Source organism: Eschrichtius robustus, chromosome X (assembly GCF_028021215.1).
Source record: "Eschrichtius robustus isolate mEscRob2 chromosome X, mEscRob2.pri, whole genome shotgun sequence".
NCBI classification, from domain to species: domain Eukaryota; kingdom Metazoa; phylum Chordata; class Mammalia; order Artiodactyla; family Eschrichtiidae; genus Eschrichtius; species Eschrichtius robustus.
In genome coordinates, this window is record NC_090845.1 from 69,160,591 (window position 1) to 69,183,512 (window position 22,922).

The 22,922-nt window shown below is 32.2% G+C and overlaps 1 pseudogene; it reads right to left on the minus strand.

Annotated features, from left to right (window-relative positions):
• Positions 1 to 9,677: 9,677 nt before the first annotated feature.
• On the minus strand, positions 9,678 to 9,773 carry LOC137757508 (U6 spliceosomal RNA; annotated as a pseudogene).
• Positions 9,774 to 22,922: the final 13,149 nt, after the last annotated feature.

The following is a 22,922-nucleotide window of genomic DNA, read 5'->3' on the forward strand; positions in this document are numbered from 1 at the left end:
AACAAACTTACAGCTAACATCATACTCAATGGTGAAAAGCTGAAAACATTTCCTCTGAGATCAGGAACAAAACAAGGATGTCCATTCACACCATTTTTAAAACTTTTTTATTTATTTATTTATTTATTTATTTATTTATTTATTTATTTATTTATTTATTTATTTTGGCTGTGTTGGGTCTTCGTTGCTGTGCACGGGCTTTCTCTAGTTGCGGCAAGCAGGGGCTACTCTTTGTTGTGGTGCATGGGCTTCTCATTGTGGTGGCTTCTCTTGTTGTAGAGCACTGGCTTTAGGCACGTGGGCTTCAGTAGTTGTGGCATGCAGGCTCAATAGTTGTGGCTTGCAGGCTCTAGAGCACAGGATCAGTAGTTGTGATGCACAGGCTTAGTTGCTCTGTGGCATGTGGGATCTTCCCAGACCAGGGCTCAAACCCGTGTCCCCTGCACTAGCAAGTGGGTTCATAACCACTGCACCACCACAGATGTCCCCTCTCACCACTTTTATTCAAAATAGTTTTGGAAGTCTTAGCCATGGCAATCAGAAAAGAGAAAGAAAGAAAAGGAATCCAAATTGGAAGGAAGAAGTAAAAATGTCACTGTTTTCAGATGACATGATAATATATGTTGAAAATCCTAAAGGTACTACCAGAAAACTACTAAAGCTCTTCAATGAATGGTAAATCTGCAGGATACAAAATTAATACACAGAAATCTCTTACATTCCTATACACTAACAATGAAAGATCAAAAAGAGAAATTAAGAAACAATCCCATTTACCACTGCATCAAAAGTAATTAAATACCTAGGAATAACCCTACTTAAGTAGACAGAAGACCTGTACTCTGAAAACTATAAGAATCTGATGAAAGTAATAGAAGATGACACAAACAGATGGAAAGATATACCAGGTTCTTGGATTAGAAGAATCAATATTGTTACAATGACTATACTACCCAAAGCAATCTACAGATTCAATGCAATGCCTATCAAATGACCAATGACATTTTCTACAGAACTAGATTTAAAGGATCTTAAAATTTCTATAGAGACACAAAAGACCCCCAATAGCCAAAACAAACTTGAGAAAGAAAAACAGAGCTGGAGGAATCAGCTTCTCTGACTTCAGACAATACTACAAAGCTACAGTAATCAAAACAGTATGGTACTGGCACCAAAACAGAAATACAGATCAATGGAACAGGATTTAAAGCCCAGAAATAAACCCATGCACCTATGGCCAGTTAATATACAGCAAAGGAGGCAAGAATATACAATGGAGAAAAGACAGCCTCTTCAATAAGTGGTGCTTGGAAAACTGGACAGCTACATGTAAATAAATGAAATTACAACATTCTTTAAAACCATACACAAAAATAAACTCAGAATGGATTAAAGACCTAAATGTAAGACTGGATACTATAAAAACTCTTACAGTAAGATATAGGCAGAACACTCTCTGACATAAATCCCAGCATATCATTTTCGACCTGTCTCTTAAGGGAAATGAAAACAGAAACAAATGGGACCTAATCAAACTCAAGAGATTTTGCACAGAAAAGGAAACCATAAACAAAATGAAAAGAAAACCCACAGAATGGGAGAAAATATTTGCAAACGATGAGACCAACAAGGGATTTATCTCCAAAATTTACATACAACTCATGCAGCTCAATATCAAAAAAAACAAACAACCCAATCAAAAAAATGGGCAGAAGACCTAAACAGACATTTCTACAAAAAAAAGCATACAGATGGCCAAGTGGCACATGAAAAGATGCTCAACATTGTTAATTATTAGAAAAATGCAAATCAAACTACAATGAGATATCACCTTCCACCAGTCAGATTAGCCATCATCAAAATTCTACATACAATAAATGATGGAAAGGGTGTGGAGAAAAGGGAACGCTCCTACACTGCTGGTGGGAATGTAAATTGGTGCAGCCACTCTGGAGAATAATAGTATGGTTGTTCCTTAAGAAACTAAAAATAGAGTTACCATATGATCCAGCAATCCCACTCCTGGGCATATATCCAGAGAAAAACATGGTTCGAAAGGATACATGCACCCCAATGTTCATTTTAGCACTGTTTAAAATAGCTAAGACATGGAAGCCACCTGAATATCCATCGATGGATGAATTGATGAAGACATTGCCCATATATACAATGAAATATTACTCAGCCATTAAATGGAATGAAATAATGCCATTTGCAGCAACATGGATGGGCTTGGAGATTATCATGCTAAGTGAAGTAGGTCAGACAGGGAAAGGCAAATATCATATACCACTTATATGTGGAATCTAAAAAAAATGATACCAACAACATTATTTACAAAACAGAAACAGACTCACAGACTTAAGAGATCAAACTTATGGTTACCAGGGGGAAGAGTTGGGGGGAGGGACAGATTGCGAGTATGGGATTGACATGTACACACTGCCATATTTAAAGTAGATAACCAACAAGGACCTACTGTATAGCACAGGGAACTCTGCTTAATGTTCTGTAATAACCTAAATGGGAAAAGTATTTGAAAAAGTGTAGATACATATATATGTAAAAAATAAATAAAAATTTAAAAACAAAAAATTGTTAACTGTAGCTTTTCCTTACAAAGACAAAATTAGCATCTTCTCTTACCCTTTGGTCTCTCTCTTCCCTTTCAGCCCTTATACTCTTCAATGACATGGTCTTGAGCTCCCATGACAGCACATTAAATTTGTCTAGATTTTTCAGTTCTGAGTTGTTTAAATATATATATATATATTTAGATATATACTTGTTTTTTTCTTTGATCTGGTAATTTTTTTAAAACACTAAACTTTACTAAGTTATTTGTTCAGCTTTCACAAATCTCTAGTATTATCTGTGGAATTTGTTTCCATTACTGAGCTAGTTATTTCAAAAATTGTTTTTCGAGGGAGGACTGTCTTTTTGTTTAAACCTGAGCCATTGAATGCTCTGACTTTTTTTAGCCTTTAACATTTGAATGGATGTTTAGCTGAATATAAAATTCTCACTTCAAATTCTTTTCCTTTGTTGTTTTGGTCAATTCATTTTGAAACTTATTCCTTTGTAAGTGATCTCTTTTTCTCTAGAATTTTAGAATGTTTTGTCTTCTGATACTCACTCTAATATTTCTAAGTGTGCATTTTTCGTTACTCGTCCTGTTTGGTGTATTTGGCACTCTTTGAAACTGAGATCTTTCATCTTTCTTCAGTTCCAAGGTTATCTTCATTATTTCTTCAAATATCTCCTCCCTTGATTTATTTTCCTCTCCTAAGGGTCCTAATATCTAGATGTTGGCACTTATATTTCCATCTCGTTTTTGGTTGATGTATAATTTCATTCAATAAAATGCACAGATGTTAATTGTTCAATTCAATGTGTTTTGACCAATTACATTACTTTGTAACCATAACCCCAAAATAAGATTTAAAAAGTTTTCTAACTCTCTAGCAAGTTCCCTCGGACCCCTTTCAGGTCTACTTTTCCTCCCAAATTGCAATCATTACTCTGATTTATTTTACAATAGATTAGATTGGTCTCTTTTAGAGTTTGATATACATGGAATAATACAGCAGATACTCTCCGATATCTAGCTTCTTTCACTTAACATGATATTTTTGAGATTCATCCATGTTTGTTGCCTGAGCAGTTCTGTCTTTTTTTGCCAAGTGGTTTTCCATTGTATTGTTATACCACCATTGTTTGTTCATTCATCTGTTAGTGAATATTTAAACTGTTTCCAGTTTGGGTCTATTATAAATAAAGTTCCTGTGAACACTTATATATGAAAAAAATACCCTGAGCTATCTTGAGAAGGTAAGAAAAAAACTGGAGACATTTTTTTTTTATTTTAAACTATATTACAAATCTATAATAATCAAAACAGTATATTACTTGCATGAAAACAGGCACATAGACCAAATGGAACAGAATAGAGAAACCAGAAATAAATCCACCCTTATATGGTCAATTGATTTATAGCAAAGTAGCCTATTATAATCTATAGGGAAAGGACAGTCTCTTCAATAAATTATATTAGAAAATTTGGATATGAAAAGAATGAAACTGGACCACTAACCTACAGCATACACAAAACTTAACTCATAATGGAATTAGGACTTGAACATAAGACCTGAAAACATAATATCCTAAAAGAAAACATAGGCAATAAGCTCCTTCACATAAGTTTGGCAATGATTATTTTTGATCTGACTCCAAAAGCAAGGGCAATGAAACTAAAAATATTCTTATGGTACTTTGGCCATGTGATGTGATTTTTGGACATGTGTCAATCATTTTAGTGATCTAACATAATGGATTTTTAATGAAAGTGTCTAGTTTAATCCCAGAGAAAAGCTTAAAGATTGTTCTCTATTTTTCCAAGTAGCAGATGAACAGTTTTATCTGCACGTGAACCTTAATTTACTAAGGATAAATGTTATATCTCTGTGCAAGTACAGCCTGAAAGACCTGCCTCTGAACAATAGTTCTTTTGATGCTTTCAAAAGGTTCATAAGTTTCTGTGTGTTTATTCACATACATATGTAGAGGATTGTGTGTCTGTGTGTATAAATAATTGTTTTCACCATGTTTCCAATTTATATGTGTGTATGTCATATCAACTAAGTAAATCTTCAATATTTTCTGTTTTTGATAAGAGCATGCATACAATTATTACACTCTATAATTGCTAGAAACAATATTTTCTGGGAGATATATTAGACCCAGAAGTAATCTGATTATATATAAAATATTTTATTTTATAAGTTTAGGAGAAGTATAAAATTTTTCAATCCTTAAGGCAATATATATTTTTACTTTGACAGATTTTTTATATAGATTTCATAGATTATTTTCTAAATATACCCAACCTTACCTCAGCATTTTCAAGTCCCAGTAGAGATTTGGAATGTGATTTAAATATTTAATGAATGTTTTAGCAGTATTTCAGTATTTTACTTTCCAACAGATCAACTTTTTGTATTACCTTTTGCTATTTGTTAATCCTGACTGCCTATTCTCCAATGTTGTTTATTTCCATAATTTATTATTTATATTCTTAGTGGACAGTCATTCCAAAAGTACTCAGTGAGTGCCTTCTATGTGCCAGGCTTGGTGATAAGGAACATGAACATTGGAGTCAGATCAACCTGTGTTTGAATTCTGACTCTACCACTTTCTAGGAGAGTGTCTGTAGGGAAATTCCTTATTGACTCTAAGCTTCAATTTCATCATCTGTAGAATGTGAATAATAATGGTACTTACCCTTCACGTTGTAAGGGATTTAACACATGCTAATCCCCTTCTGCTTCTTCACATCTTTGCTGGAATATTGTTTAGAATATCATCCTAAAAGTGGACAAATGTAGTATAGTCCAAGATTTTGTGTTTGAGCTAAATCTTAGCTTTGACCATAGTTTAGCAATCCTATTTTACATGCCTCATCTTCTCATTGGCTTATGTTTCACAATGACAATAATATCGTTTCCCCCTTAAATCCCATTTCCTTGCCCTGTCCTTCAAGCTGATGACCTCAAATCTTTATTAAGTATATAGAAAATTTATTTTCATCTACCCCATCTTCATCTAAAAAAATTATTTGTGTTTATCATTTTTTACATCCTTCCTTTTGTACCTCTCTTTAATCTGTGTACTTTATCCTTTCTCAAGCCCAAATAGACCATCGTCCTACATTTATTCCCTGACTCTTCATCTAGATCAATATTTCCTTTCCCCTTAACTCCTTCTTTACATACTGTTTTATATAAGCACATATTTTCCTATTTCAAAGAATCTATGTTTGATTTTTGCCACTCTTGTTAATTACTGTTCTACTATTTGTCATATTTTAACTGCCATGCATCTTTGATTGAGCTATCTGTACACAACACCTTTCTTTCATTGCTATTGACTACATTTTAATCAACCTACTTTCCTTTTCCTGTTTTTCACATAAGTGGCCCTCCCTCTAGCCAAAGCTAAAGGTTAGGTCTTTCATAGTTTTTCTTTATTGTTTTCTTAATTTAATGTTTGAATAATGGACATATTCCAAAATTCAAAACATTACATAAATAAATATGTAGAGAGTTCTGGTTCCCCACCGCTGTTCACATCCACCATGTTTTATCACCCTCGCATCAAACATAGGACATTATTTTCTTTCAGCTTTTTTGAGGTATAATTAACTATTAAAAATTGTATACATTTAAAGTGTATAATATGATAATTTGATATACATTATGAAATATTAACCACAATCAACCTAATTAACATATTAATCACCTCATATAGTCACCTTTCATGTGTATGTATTCATGTAATAACATTTAAGATCTATTCTCTAGCAGATTTCAAGTGTACAATACAATATTAACTATTGTCACATTGTTGGACATTAGATATCCAGAACTTATTCATCTTGCAAAACTGAAACTTTGTACAGCATGAACAACATCACCCCATTTCTCCCTCCTTTGGTGAACATTATTCTACTCTCTGTTTCAATGAGTTTGACTAATTTAGATACCACATATAAGTGAGGTCATGTAGTATTTGTATTTCTGTGTTTGGCTTATTTCACTTAGCAAAATGTTCTCCAGATTTACCCATGCTGTCGCAAATGGCAGAATTTCCTTCTTTCTAAAGCTGAATAATATTCCCTTGTATATATTCATCCATTCACTGACATTTAGATTGGTTTCCTACGTTGGATATTTTGAAAATGCTGAAATTAACATGGGAGTTCAGGTGCAAGAATATCTTCAAGATTCTGATATCATTTCCTTTGGTCATATACACAGATTGCTGGATTATAAGGTAGTTCTATTTTTAATGTTTTGAGGAACTTTCTTTTTCTTGCCTAATTGTTCTGACTAGTACTTCTAGTACTATGTGGAATAGGAGTGGTAAGAGTGGGCACCTTCACCTTAGAAGCAAAATGTTTAACCTTTCACCACTAAGTATGATGTTATCTGGGGCTTGTCTTACATGGCATTTGTTATGTTGGGGTATGTTCCTTCTTTACCCAATTTTTTGAGAGCTTGTATCATAAACACATGTTGAATTTTGTCAAATGCTTTTTCTGCATCTATTGAGATGCTCATATGGTTTTTTTCCTGTCGTTTTTTAAAAAATGATGTATCACATTGAGTGATTTGTGTGGTCGAACCGTCCTTACATCTCACTTAATTATGACACAAAAATCTTTTAATATGCTTTTGAATTTGGATTACTAGTATTTTATTGAGAACTTTTGCATCTATGTTCATCAGCAATATTGGCCTGTAGTTTTCTTTTCTTCTATTTTCTTTGTCTGGTTTTCATATCAAGGTGATGATGGCCTCATAAAATTAGTTTGGAAGTGTTCTTTCTTCTGTTGTTTGAAGCAGTTTGAGAAGTATCAGTATTCATTCTTCTTTGAATGTTTGGTGTAACTCAGCTGTGAAGCCATCTGGTCCTGGACTTTTCTTCATCAGGAGGCTTTTAGTTGCTGATTGAATCTCCTTATTTGTTTATTAGTCTGTTCAGGATTTCTATTTCTTCTTGATTCAATTTTGGCAGATTGTATGTTTCTAGGAATTTATCAGTTTCTTCTCAGTTATCCAACTTGTTGGTATTTAATTGTTCATGATAGTCCATTATGATCCTTTTTATTTCTGAGGTATCCATTATTATATCTCCTCTTTCATTTCTGATTTTATTTATTTGAGTCATCTCTCTTTTACTCTTAGTTAACTTAGCTAAGGGATTCTATATTTTGTTTATCTTTACAAAAAGCCAACTCTTAGTTTTGTTATTTTTTTTCTATCCTTTTAATCTCTATTTGATTTATCTTTGCTCTAATCTTTATTATTTCCTTCCTTCTGCTAATTCTGCATTCAGTTTATTCTTTTTTAGGTTCTTAAGGTGTAAAATTACTTTGTTTATTTGAGATCTTTCTTCTTTCTCAATGTAGGCATTCATTGCTACAAACATTCCTCTCAGTACTTCTTTTGCTGCATCCCATAAGTTTCAGTATGTTGTGTTTTTGTTTTCATTTGTCTCAAAATAGTACTTAAATTCCCTTTTGATTTCCTCTTTGATGCAATGGTTGTTCACGAGTGTGTTGATTTACTTCTATGTATCTGTACATTTTCCAGTTTTCTTGCTGTTATTGATTTCTGGTTTATTCCAATATGGTCAGAAAAGATACTTGGAATGATTTTGGTGTTGTTAAATTTGCTAAGACTGTTCTGTGGCCTAACATTTGATCTATCCTGAAGAATGTTCGGTGTGTGCTTGAGAAGAATGAGTATTTTGCTGTTGGTTGTAAGTTCTGTCTCTTAGGTATATTTGGTCTATAGTGTTATTCAAGCCAGCTAGGTTTTAAAAATTGATTTTCTGTCTGGATATTCTATCTATTATTGTAAGTGGGATATTTGAGGTCCCTTACCCTTACTGTATTGTTGTGAAATTCTACCTTCAAATCTGTCAATATTTGCTTTATATATTTAGATGTTCTGACATAAGGTACATATATATTTATAACTGTTACATCTTGTTGAATTGACCCTTTTATCCTTATATAATGAATTTCTTTGTCTCTAGAGACAGTTTTAGACTTCAAGTCTGTTTTTTTCCCCTATATCCATACCTGCTTTCTTCTGATTACCCTCTGCATGAAATATCTATTTCCATCCCTTAACTTTCAGCCTATCTGTGTTTTTAAAGTTAAAGTGAGTCTCTTGTAGACAGCATACTGCTGGAACTTGCTTTTTTAAATCCATTCAGTCACTCTGTGCCTTCTGATTAGTGAGTTTAATTCATTTATATTTAAGAAAATTATGTAAAGACTTACTATTGCCATTTTGTTAATTATTTTCTGTCTATTTTGTCCCTCTCTTCCTCTCTTGCTGTTTTCCTTTGTTCTTTGATGATTTTATTTGGTGATTTGCTTTGATTCTTTTCTCTTTACCTTCCTGGTATCTATTGTAGTTTTTTTCCTTTAAGGTTAGCACAAGGCTTGCATATTTATCTTTATAGTTGTAACTTCTATTTTAAGTTGATAATAGTTTAACTTCAATCCCATACTGAAATACTACACTTCTATTCCACCCCACAGACTTTGTGTTCTTATAGTCAGAGTTTGCTTATATGTGTATTTTGTATCCATTAACAATTTTTTTAACTTTTATATTAGGGTAAAAAGTAATTTACACATCATCATTACAGTCTTAATTTAATCTGTGTATGTCTATATATTTAGCTTCACCAATGAGATTCACACTTTCAAATGCTTTCATGTTACTCTTTAGCATGTTTTTCTTTCCAAATGAAGAACTCTCTAAAGCATTTCTTGTAAGGTAGGTCTAGTGGTGCGAAACTCCCTCAGTTTTTCTTTGTCTAGGAATGATTTTTAATCTCTTCTACATTTTAACAGGTAATATTGCTCAGTATAGAATTCTTGGTTAGCAGTATTTTTCTTTCAGTACTTTGAATATATCATCTCATTATCTCATGACCTGCAAATTTCCTGCTGAGAAATCTACTGATAGTCTTATGAGCGCTCCCTTATATGTGAAGAGTCGATTTTCTCTCACTGCTTTCAAAATTCTCTCTTTGTCCTTGACTTGTGGCAATTTGATTATAATATGTCTCATTATAATCTTTCGGTTGATTCAGTTTGGGGACCTTTTAGCTTTATGAATTTCTGTGGCATACTTTTGCAGGGGTTATGCTAATCTTCTTTATATAGTTCCAATTTCAATACTGAAAATATATGTGCTGCTGAAGTGAGAACATATTTTTACCAGTATTATTTTATACATTCTTCTGTTTTTTCTTTATGCAAGTACAAATGAATTTGAATGTTCTTATTTTCCTCCCATTTTGCACAAAAGATAACATACTATACATTACTCTGTAGTTTGCTTTTTTTCCACTTGATATATCCTGGAGGTCTTTGCAGTGCATGATATTCCTATCAGTTATTAATAACTATACTATCAATATATTCCATTCTGTGAATGAAACATGAGTAATTTCACTAGTCCACCATCGTTGTCCACTGAGTTGTTTTCAGACTTTGTCTATTACAAACAATCTTGCAATCAATAACTTTGCACATATATTGTTTGATGTGTGTGTGTGTGTGTGTGTGTGTGTGTGTTGTGCAGGATTGTTTCCAGAAGTGGTAATGCTGAGTCAAAGGACATATACATTTGAAATTTTGCTTTTCCTGTAAGTTATAATTCTTCACCATAAAGTGGAAAGAGTGTGTTATAATCTAAAAGGAAGTGGTATTTCAGTGTAGTTTCAATTTGCTATTCTCTTATTATGTGTGAGATTGAGCATCTTTTCATGTTTTAAGGACAGTTTCTATTTCTTATTCTCCGAATTGTCTGTCCATGTTTTTTTCCCCTATTCCATATTAAGCTATTTTTCTGTTTTTCTGACTTCTATGAGAATTTTTTATGTTGGAAATATTAGATCCCTTTCTGTCACATGAATTGTGTACCTTCAATTTGTCATTTGTCCTTGACCTTGCATAGGGTAATTTTTTTTTAGTATCTTTATTGGAGTATAATTGCTTTACAATGGTGTGTTAGTTTCTGCTTTATAACAAAGTGAATCAGCTATTCATATACATATATCCCTATCTCCTCCCTCTTGCGTCTTGCATCGCGTATTTTTTAATGAAGGTTTAAAATTTTTTCATGTAGTCAATTTTATCATTTTTTGTAATATGTAATGGTATATGGTTTGAGGTAGGGATATAGCTTTATTTGTTTTCCAGATCACTACCAGTTGCCCCAAACCATGTATTACAAAGTTTGTTTTTACTCACATTGTTTCCATGTATAAGCTTATATATGGAATATGTATTTTAATCAAATGGTTAGTCTATCTCTTTTAGTATCACACTGATTTAATTATCCAACATTTATACTATGTTTTGTAATCTGATTGGGCTGTATTTTGTGTTATTTTATGAAATGCTCATTCATGTGAGGCCACAAGAAAAGACAGAGGAGAGGCTCAGGAAAACATCTATTATACTCACAGATTATAGAAAGAGAAGGCATGGCATGCCATGCATTACCACATGGGAAAAACTCCAGGGTGTCCAGGATGCAGAAGACAGGAACAAAGGGAATGTTTAGGCCACTGCCTCTATTGGTTTTTCTGCAGGAAAGGCAAATCAGGGAAAACTAAGCAGCTTAGGATTGGCTAGTTTGAGTAATTTCAATAGGCTTTTGTCTATAGGGGGCTATGCCTAGCTGCCTGGCACCTGGCACTTAGATGATTAAGGGAGAATAATATCTCCTGGCATGTGTGGGTCAAATAGAGGAGGTATAGCTCTGGACTGGTTAGTTTGTATATCAAAACCAAATTCCAGATAAGCCTTTTGCTAACTCTAAGAATTGGCTCACCCTGGGAGGGGTAGTCTCTCCCCAGCCAAAAAGAAGGTCAAAACATCATAATGAGAATTTTTTTTTTAAGTAAAATACAGGCTAATGCTCCTCATAGTTCTTCCTTTTCTTTTTTTTTTTTTTTGATTATTTCTTTTAAAAAAAGTAATTTACATGAAGCAAAACATTCAGATTTCAAAGTGTAGAATACAATGAGGTTTGAAAAATATATAAACCTTTGTAATAACTAACCCAATTAAGGTATATAATGATTTTATCACCTCATTAACTTTCCTCATGGTTTTTTACAGTCAATCCCCAGACACTGACAGGCAATCATCATTTCACCTTTTTCACCCTAGATTAGTTTTGCTTTTTCTAGGACTTCTTAGAAACGGACGTATATAGTATGTTCTGTTTTGTGTTTGGCTTTTTTGAGTCAAAAAAGCCAAATACAAAAGATATTTTTGAGATTAAGTCATATTTTTGTTACTGTATGTGTTGGTAGTGCATTGTTTTTTACTGCTGAGTAGTATTCCATTTCATGGCCATATCAGAATTTATTTGTCTGTCTACCTAAGGATATACTGGTTGTTTACAGCTTTTAGGTACTGTGAATAAAACTGTCTTCAACATTATTATACAACTATTTTTGTGGGTTTCTATTTCTATTTTTCTAGGGTGAATTGCTGGGATATTATGTATATAATAGATATAACACACAATAGATTATGTAAAAATACATAATATGATACAAGTAATAAAAATTATATTTATAATTTTTCTGTTTTCAGAAGTGGTTGTAGCATTTTACACTCACACAAGCAATGTGTGGGTGTTCCATTTGCTCCACATCCTTACCAACATTTCATATATCAGTCTTTTTACCTCTAGCCATTCGAGCTTGTGTAAAGTGATATTTTTTTCTTTTTTTCCTGATGACTGGATGTTGAGCATTTTCTCATTTGCTAATTAGCCATTCATATATTTCCTTTGTGAAGTGTCTATTCAAGTATTTCAAACTGGTTTTCCTTTTTAAAAATCATCAAATTGTAGAAGTTCTTTATTTATTCTGGTTAAAATACCTTTGTTGGATTATGTGCATTGCAAATATCCTCTCCCAGTCTAGGTTAGTTTTTTCATTTAGGCAATGGCATTCCTTGATGTGCAGATGTTTTTAATTTTGATGAAATACTATTTACTATTTTTCATTCTATGCTTAGTGCTTTTGCTAAGTTCCTTAAAAAATATTTGCCTGAATTGTGAAAATGTCTTCTAAGTCTTCTCTAGAATGTTGAAACTCTTAGAATTTATGTTTAGGTTGGTGATTCATCTTGGATCAACTTTTCTTTATGGTATGAGGTAGGAGCTGATGTAATTTTTTAATGTAAAGGTACACAGTTATTCCAACAGCTTGAAGAGTCTCTTCTTTCCTCACTGAATTACCTTGGTGCTTCTGTTGAAAATCAATTGACTGATTATTTATAGGCTTACTTTTGGACTTTATTTTGTTACATTGATTATTTATACTGATTCCAATACAATGCAGTCTTTTTCTTAATGGAACTATAGTTAATTTACAATGTTGTGTTAGTTTCAAGTGTACAGCAAAGTGATTCAGTTACATATATATATATATATATATATATATCTTCTGTTTCAGAATCTTTTCCATTATTACAAGATAGTGAATATAGTTCCCTGTGCTATACAGTAGGTCCTTCTTATTTACCTATTTTATATATAGTAGTGTGTATATGTTAATCCCAAACTCCTAATTTATCTCTCCCCCCGTCCCCACCACAATCCCCTTTAGAAACCATGTTTTATTTTTATGTCTGTGACTGTATTTCTGTTTTGTAAATAAGTTCATTTGTGTCATCTTTTTAGATTCCACATATAAGTGATATCATATGCTATTTGTCTTTGTCTGACTTACTTCACTTAATATAATAATCTCTAGGTCCATCCATGTTGCTGCAAATGGCATTATCTCATTATTTTTTATGGTAAAATAAAAGATATACCACATCTTCTTTATCCATTCATCTGTCAATGGACATTTAGTTTGCTTCCATGTCTTAGCTACCGTAAATAGTGCTGCAGTGAACACTGGGGTGTGTGTATCTTTTGAATTAGAGTTTTCTCTGGATACATGCCCAGGAGTGGGGTTGTAGGATCATACAGTAACTCTAGATTTATTTTTTTAACAAACCTCCAGATTTTCTCCATTGTGGCTGCACCAATTTATATTCTCACCCAGAGAGTAGGAGGGGTTCCTTTTTCCCCGTAACGTCTCCAGCATTTGTTATTTGTAGACTTTTTAATGATGGGCATTCTGACTGGTGTGAGGTGTTAACTCATTATAGTTTTGATTTGCATTTCTCTAATAATTAGCAACATTGAGCATCTTTTCATGTGTCTGTTGGCCATCCATATATCTTCTTTGGAGAAACATCTACTTAGGTCTTCTGCCTATTTTTTGATTGAGCTGGTTTTTTGATACTGTACTGGTAAATGGTCTGTTTGTATTTTCTATTTCTTCCTGGTTCAGTCTTGGGAGATTGTACATTTCTAAGAATTTGTCCGTTTCTTCTAGTTTGTTCGTTTTCTTGATGTATAGTTGTTTGTAGTAGTCTCTTCTGATCTTTTGTATTTCAGTGGTGTTGGTTATAACGTCTCCTTTTTCATTTCTGAATTTATTAATTTGGGCCCTTTCAATTTTTTTCTCGATGAGTCCAGCTAAAGGTTTATCAATTTTGTTTATCTTTTCAAAGAACCAACTTTTAGTTTCACTGATCTTTTCTCTTTTTTTAGCCTCTATTTCATTTATTTCTGCTCTGATCTTTTTTATTTCTTTCCTTCTTCTACCTTTGGGTTTTGTTTCTTCTTCTTTCTCTGGTTGCTTTAGGTGTAAGGTTAGGTTGTCTATTTGAGATTTTTCTTGTTTCCTGAGGTAAGATTGTATTGCTATAAACTTCCCTCTTAGAACTGCTTTTGCTGTGTCCCATAGGTTTTGGATCATTATTTTTCATTTTCATTTGTCTCTAGGTAATTTTTGATCTCCTCTTTGATTTCTTCAGTGAGCCATTTGTTGTTTAGTAACATATTGGTTAGCCCCCTTGTGTTTTTGTTTTTTTGCATTTTTTTTATCTTGTAGTTGATTTCTACCCTCATAGTGTTGTGGTCAGATAAGTTGCTTGATATGATTTCAGCTTTCATAAATTTACTGAGGCTTGCTTTGTGGCCCAGCATGTGATCAATCCTGGAAAATATTTCATGTGCACTTGAAAAGAATGTGTATTCTACTGTTTTTGGATGAATGCCATATAAAAATTAAGACCATATGGTCTAATGTGTCATTTAAGGCCCGTGTTTCCTTATTGACTTTCTTTCTCAATGATCTTTTCATTGGTGTAAGTGGGGTATTAAAGTCCCCTACTATTATTGTGTTACTGTCAAATTCTCCTTTTAGTCTGTTAACATTTGCCTTATATATTGAGGTGCTCTTGTGTTGTGTGCATATATATTTACAATTGTTATATCTTCTTGGACTGATCCTTTGATAATTATGTAGTGTCCTTCTTTGTCTCTTGTGACAGTTTTTATTTTAAAGTCTATTTTGTCAGATATAAGTATTGCTACTCCAGCTTTCTTTTGGTTTCCATTTGCATAGAATATCTTTTTCCATCCCCTCACTTTCAGTCTGTACATGTCTCTAGATCTGAAATGAGTTTCTTGTAGGCAACAAATATATGGGTCTTGTTGTTGTATCCATTCAGCCAGTCTGTGTCTTTTGGTTGTAGCATTTAGTCTGTTTATACTTAAGGAAATTATTGATATGTATGTTTCTATTGCCATTTTATTCATTGGTTTGGATTTGTTTTTATAGGTCTTTTGTTCCCTTTTCTTCTTTTGCTCTCTTCTCTTGAGATTTGATTACTATCTTTAGTGTCATGTTTGGATTCCTTTTTCTTTTTTTGTGTGTGTATATCTATTACAGATGGGTTTTTTTGCAGTAACTGTGAGGTTTTTGTATAGGAGTCTATATATGTGCTTGTTTTAAGTTGCTGATCTCTTAATTTCAAATACATTTTACATACCCTGCATTTGTACTCTCCTTCCCTCATGATTATGGTTTTTGATGTTATATTTTACATCTAATTCTTTTGTGTATCCCTTAACTGCTTTTTGTGAATACAAATTATTTTACTGTTTTTGTCTTTAACCTCCCTACCAGCTCTGTGAGTGGATGATTTTCTACCTTTATTGTATTTTTGCCTTTACCAGTGAGATTTTGTAGTTTTCGTGTTTCTAGTTGTGGCCTTTTCTTTTCTCCCTACAGATGTTCCTTTAGCATTTTCTGTAAAGCTAGTTGGGTGGTGCTGAATTCTTTTAGCTTTATCTTGTCTGTAAAGCTTTTGTTTTCTCTATCAAATGTGAATGAGTGCCTTGCTGGGTAGAATATTCTTGGTTGTAGGTTTTTCTCTTTCATCACTTTAAGTATATTGTGCCACTCCATTCTGGACTATGGACAAATCAGCTGATAGCCTTATGGGGATTCCCTTGTATGCTATTTTTTCCTTTGTTGCTTTTAAAATTCTCTCTTTATCTTTACTTTTGTCATTTTGATTGCATTGTGTCATGGTGCATTCCTCTGTGGGTTAATCCTGTATGGGACTTTCTGCACTTTCTGGAATTGGGTGACTGTTTCCTTCACCAGGGTAAGGGAGTTTTCAGCTATTATCTCTTCAAATATTTTCTCAGGCCCTTTCTCTGTCTCTTCTCCTTATGGGACCTCTATAATGCAAGTATTAGCATGTTTGATGTTTTCCCAGAGGTCTCTTAAACTTCCCTTGTTTCTTTTTATTCTTTTTTTTTTCTTTTTTCTGTTTGGTCACAGTGATTTCCAGCAATCTGTGATTTCTGTTTTCCAGTCGCTGATCTGTTCTTCTGCCTCATTTAGTCTACTATTGATTCCTTCCAGTGTATTTTTCATTTCAGTTATTGTATTCTTTAATTCTGTTTGTTTGTTCTTTATATTTTCTAATTCTCTGTTAAAAAACTTATAATTTCTCATCTGTACATTCATTCTGCTCCCAAGTTCTTTGATCATCTTTACAATCATTACTCTGAACTCTTTCTCAGGTAGATTGCTATCTCCACATCACTTAATTCTTCTTGGGTTTTATTTTGCTCTTTCATGAAACATATTCCAAAGGACCATAAAAATAAGGAATACATACAGAAAAGTCCCACAATTCCTAACATTAACTTCTAAGAGTTATCCTCCACACATTTTGAATATTCTAGTCTCTGATTACAAGGTTAGAGAATATTTTTGTTTTAGTTTTGTTTGATTTTTGCTGATAAGAAAAGCGATATAGTTCCTCTCCATTTACATCTTACATTGTGAATAAATTTGGTTAGTAGAGGTATGTGCCAAAGCATATATTACTCCAAAGCTTGAAGGATGGTTCAGCTACATAAAAAGACCAAAATGAGAGGCCAATCTCTTAAAATAATTAATCAAACTACATATTGATTCTAAATAGTAAACTAAATAAGCAAAGAAAAACTTCCTGCTCAAACAATTATCATTCACTAAACCAAAGGAATATAAACCACTACTTGGAAATAATAACAGAAATATAAAGCAAAATCCTCAGTTAACCCTTGTGGAATAGGATGGAAAGGTAGTAAGAATTAGTATTTACTGAAAGAATTTCCCCCACAATATGGTAAAATGAGAAGAGTAAACCAAAACATAAAGGAAAAATTAGAAATGTTCAGGATCCTGTTTTCATTTTATGCACATTAGCACATGGTTTCCCTGAAGTTTCCAGGGTAGAGTTCACTTAAGATTTAATCTTGCTTTTTACTAGCCATAGTTCAGCACTTAAGCATACATTATATATAAATAAAAGAACAGATATTCATAAAAGTTCATTAGGGGAAAATAAATGGAAGATGAAATTAAAGCTGTGCTTACGGATGTGACATTTGAGAACAGAGAGGAAAATTAAATCACAAGAATCAGAATAAGCTACTAGGTATTTTTGCCAATGTTTACTTAGTCTTTGCGATATTTTAAAATGAAAGACTTGTCCCTAAAATGTTTTAATGGTTTAATTTGATAATGGGCAATAATTGAATCTAAATAGTCAAACTATCTTTGGTGAATCATCTTAAGCATGTATTTATCAGTGACAGAGCCTTCAAAATGTGTTAATGTAACCCATTGTATTTTAGTGACTACAAAATTTTCAATATACGAGTCATCTCATTATTACGTTTATTTGTCAAATACAAGTACACAGTCTTATATTGCTTTAGACTATTTCTACTATGTTTAATATCATAAATTCACTACCCTAAATTTTCTCCCCTTCTTCATTGATGTTACATGTTAAAAAACATACTTTAAATTTTAATTAACACAAGGATATTTGTTGAAATAGATTTTGTTTCAAGTAATTAATAGATACAATATCAAAGTAAAATTTTATTTTTGTAAATTAATGTTGTTTTCTAATTAAAGATATTTAATATCACAAAATATGACATTTAGAATATCATTTCATACTTCTAAGATTTATTAATTTCAACTTTCTATTCCACCCTATAAATTTCCAGCAATATATATTCAAAAATGTCCTAGTAATTGGTTATTTTCGTACATTTTCAAATCAATTTTATTTACATAGAAGATTTATTATATATTTTGCATATATTTTTGAAATCATCGTATTCTGAAATAAACTCTATAAGCTCTACTATAACAGTGATTTTTGCTGAATTCTAAGCCTGGTTTATTTTCTAATGACAATTATCCTTTTATGAACAAAACCTTTATGCAGACAGCACTAGATATACTTTGTACTAAACGGAAAGGTATCTTTCTGTGGGAGGAGGGAGAACTTTGACCATTGAAACTCAGCTAATTTCCCTATGCTAATATAATACTGACAAAATTCAGGACCTCAGTGTTTATGATGGTAATTGAAAAACATTCAAGCAGTCAAGGTTCAGGGAATTCAATTAATCTACACACTTCAGAGACTAAATCAACTGTGATGAGTTTTTAAAATTGTGTTGTAATAAATGCTCTTTAAAATATTTTAAATTCCACTGTTAAAAAATATTTCTAAGCCCCAGCTGATGGCCCATAGTCATAGTGCTTTGTTGATCTGGTTACATGAAGATTTGCTTTATAAGTATTAGAGAGTAAAGTAAATAGTTATTGCCAATCCAGGTCTATAAAATAGTCATTCACTAAGATGAAAAACAAAACAAAATACTCCAATGTCTGATTATGTAATATGGAAAACCTGCAAAGAAAAAACAAAGGTGAAAGAGCCCAAACTTCAGTCCAGTGTCAAAGTAGAGTAAGAAAACAGTATTTTTGCAGGATTTTCTTTCAAAGAAAAGTGAAAGGCAGTGGAAGTAGCTGACTCTGATAGGAAGAATGGTGATCTAGGCAAAAATGTTTTATCCTTCTATGTTATCCAAATTCTTAAAAAGAATTGTGTCTGTGCATTGTGTTAAAATTGATAAAGCTTTTGAAATTACCCTTATGTATTCGAAACTTCTTTTGAGAACTCCAAATGAAAACCAAATGCCAATATTTAGTATCAAGTAATTAAGGTATGCCTTTAATGTCGAAAGTAATGCAATTCAATTCTTTTGACTTTTACTAATGATATATGACTGCAAAAAATTGTATAAAATACTCTTTTATTGTATGTCCACTTGAAACATGGTCTTCCTGCTTCTTAAAATGTAATTTCTAGTTCTCTCCCTATCAGTCATTTCACAGAAGAGTGGCTAAGGGCTGAATATTACTTACCACAGGAGGCAAGCAAACTCCTATCTATTTACAACTAGTAACCAGACTAATACCTTGTCACCACATTGATCATGCTTCCTATTATCTTGAATGTGATAAATGACCAGTTAAGCATTGGTAAAACTGTAGTTAAATCTGTAGCAATCCAAGAGGGTGGGCAAGTGGAGGAAATAAAAGTCATAGGAGTGGTGTTGGAAGAAAGGAGCATTTTTAAAAAACCTGTACTTGAATGTTTATAGCAGATTTATTTTTAATCACCAACAACAGTAAACAACTGGATGTCCTTCAATAGGTGAGTGATTAAATAAATTGTGTACATTCATATTATGGGTGTACCACAATAAAAAGGAACAATCTATTGATATACACAACAACTTGGAGGAATCTCCAAAAATTATGCTAAATTAAAAAAGCCAATCCCAAATGGTTACATGTTGCATATTTCATTTATGGATGGGGGGTCTGGAGGCATTAGGGTATAGTTATAAAAAAGCAGCATGAGGAATCTTTGTGGTGATTGAACTGTTCTATATATTGACTGTGGTGGTGATCACACCAACCTCCACATATAATAAAATTGCATATAACTATAATACATGTATATGGGTACACATACAAATAAATATGTGTAAAACTGGTGAAAGCTGAACAAAATCAGTGGATCATATCAATGTCAAAATCCTGGTTGTGATATTGTATTATAGTTTTACAAGATGTTACCATTGGGGGAAACATAGGATCTCTCTGGATTATTTCTTCCAACTGCATGTGAATCTACATTTCAAAATAAAAAGGTTTTAAAAATCTATGGGAAAGGAAAACAGAGTGCATGATTCAGGTTTTTAAAATTATACTATTCTGTGTTAGCTTTCATTTCTAATCAAAGTGTGGACATATCAAAAATTAAACTATTTCACTTTTATTTTAAACCAGGGTGGGATTGAACTATAGATAATAGTTATGAAACAATACAAATTTGAATTTAAAAAAAATATTAACTTGAAATGGTCTCACCTCTTCAAACTATTGGTTGTAGGTCAATGATCACTGTTCTTGTTGCTTTTGTTGTTAATGAGTGTTCAATAAAATTTAGCTAGGTGCCAGGTATGTATTATTATTATCTTATTCTTATAAGGACACTATGAGACTAATTACTCTTGTCCATATTATATAGATGAGGAAATTGAGGCTATGAAAGGCTGAAGAATTTGTTCAAAGTTATCAGGTAATTAAATGTTAGATTTAAGATTCTAACCTTGGTCTGTGTGATCCAACTCAGGTCTCTTAAGTACAGTCATCCCTCAGTATATACAGGGGATTTGTTCTAGGAGCCAGGGGATACCAAAATCCCCAGATATTCAACCCCTTTATATAAAATGGCATAGTATTTGCACATAACATATGCACATCTTCCTGTACACTCTAAATTATCTCTATATTACTATATTGTTAAATTATTAAAATTCCTAATACAATGTAAATGCTATGTAAATAGTTGCCAGTGCATGGCAAATTCAAGTTTTGCTGTTTGGAATATTCTGGAATTTTTTTTTTTTTTTGAATTTTTTCTATCCATGGTTGATTGAATCTGCTGATGCAGAGCCCACAGGTACAGAGGGCTGACTGTACTATGCTTTAATGTCAATGCTATATTTTACCCATTGGAAAACTTTCTAAGGAAAACCACAGTTCTTTTCTATAGGTATAAAACTATAGTGATGCCGGGGAGGGGGAAGCCTTGTTAGCATCTTGTCAGATGCTCACAAGTTTTGTGATCTACCTTATAAATAATTATACAAATATGGAGTGGGTTAATGACAGTAAAGTTTGAATTGGGAAATGTGTTAGTATCAAGTTAGTAACTATGACACTATATAAAACCATAGCTTTAAGATAATCAGATGAAAACATAATGAATAACAATATCAGTTACCAAATTAAGTACAGGTGATTTGTCAAACAACTATTACATGAAAGCTAGACACCATTTTTTCTTATTGCAGTTAGTAGAATCACAGAAAAATTCAATCTCCCACCAGCTGAGTTTTGTTATGCTGTAGTATTAACCCTTGAGCTTTTGAAAAATTAACGCATAATTGAATTATTGTTTATATTCACAAGTTTGAAAATGAGATGTTTCCTTTAAAGGCATATAGATCAGTTTCAAATAATTTTAATTAAGTTTGGATTTTATTTCTTTTGCTTACTGACCAGAGTGTATTACATAGCATGAAACTAATTTATTATGACTCAGTAAAATTACAAAATGCAATAATGATCTGAGCCAATCTATAACAGATACACTTTACTCCACTTGAACAGAAAATGTTGTCCAACATACCATATAAATCTACATCCACTTCAAAAATATTTCTGATTATATTATCCCAATTGTCCTTTTTTGTTGTTCTTTTCATTTTTCACCATAGAAAATTAAAATGATTTGGTTGATCTTTGTCCAAGTTTCTGAAATGTATTGTAATAAAGAAATAAAGCATTATTTGACATGCTTTAAAATAGCATCATACAATTAGAGATAAAAGTGTCTCAGCTGGGTTCTATCAGTATCAATAAAAAGAGAAAAAATAATTCATGAATGAAATATAGAAGACCATGTAGTTATTCTTAATATTAAATTTGTAATTACATGCCACTATAATGACAGCTACATTTGCTATATACCTCTGGGGAAGGGGGAACTTCACTAATTTAGAAAGTATAACTAGAGAATGACATTGGAATTATATAATGAAAACATTCTTCACTCGTTTTATTTTCACACTGGACACAATTACAAAAGTAAAACCAAGTAAGTAATAACAATGAAACTAAATTAAAAACTCACCAAATAACAGGAAACTAAGAATTAGGGAAAGATCAGAAACCAAGAAAGTGTACAACAATATTAATTAGTAACACACACTTGACAGTACCATCAAGTACCTTCTACTACCTAAGAAAGTCCTTTATACTTTTATCAGGGATCACTAAATGTACTAAAATAAGACCTTCGAAGTATGGTTAGATTTTGTATATGTAAGTCTTTTTCCCATTTTAAAGTTTTCTAAATTTTGGAATCCCTACAATCCCTCCATTGGTTGCAGTAAATATTTCTTCACTCAAGTAATAAGGTCTACCTTTCTTTTCTTTTGTTAAGATCATTTTGTGGCAGTTGTCCTTGTCACCAACATCTCTTCAATCAATTAGATCTGCTGCTCAATCTGCTTCAGTTGTTAAGATGACCCTAAGCAAGAGATCAGTCATTTTTCAGTTTGTGATTTTCATCAAATAAACTTGGCTTTCAAATATTAAAAATAAAATTTTTCATTGAAAATTTGAATCCAGGGTATGTGTATTAAGATTGTACAAAGGATAAAGCCTAAATTTTACTAAAGCATAGATATTTTAACTCTCACAATAGATTATTTTTAGGTATTGAGAAATGAAAGTGTTGAAAAGAAATTGGAATATTTAAATTTTTAAAGACTTTTTTTCGGAAGCATTACATACTTCATGCACCACAAAATCTTATATTCTAGAATGATTTTTTTCAACATCACATCATCTCAACAACTGGTTTCATTCAGAGTGCTGAATGGAAAAGTATATTGTCTTTCCCCAAAATGGTGGTTGAGATTTACTATAGTGAAAAAAAAGTCTCATAATCA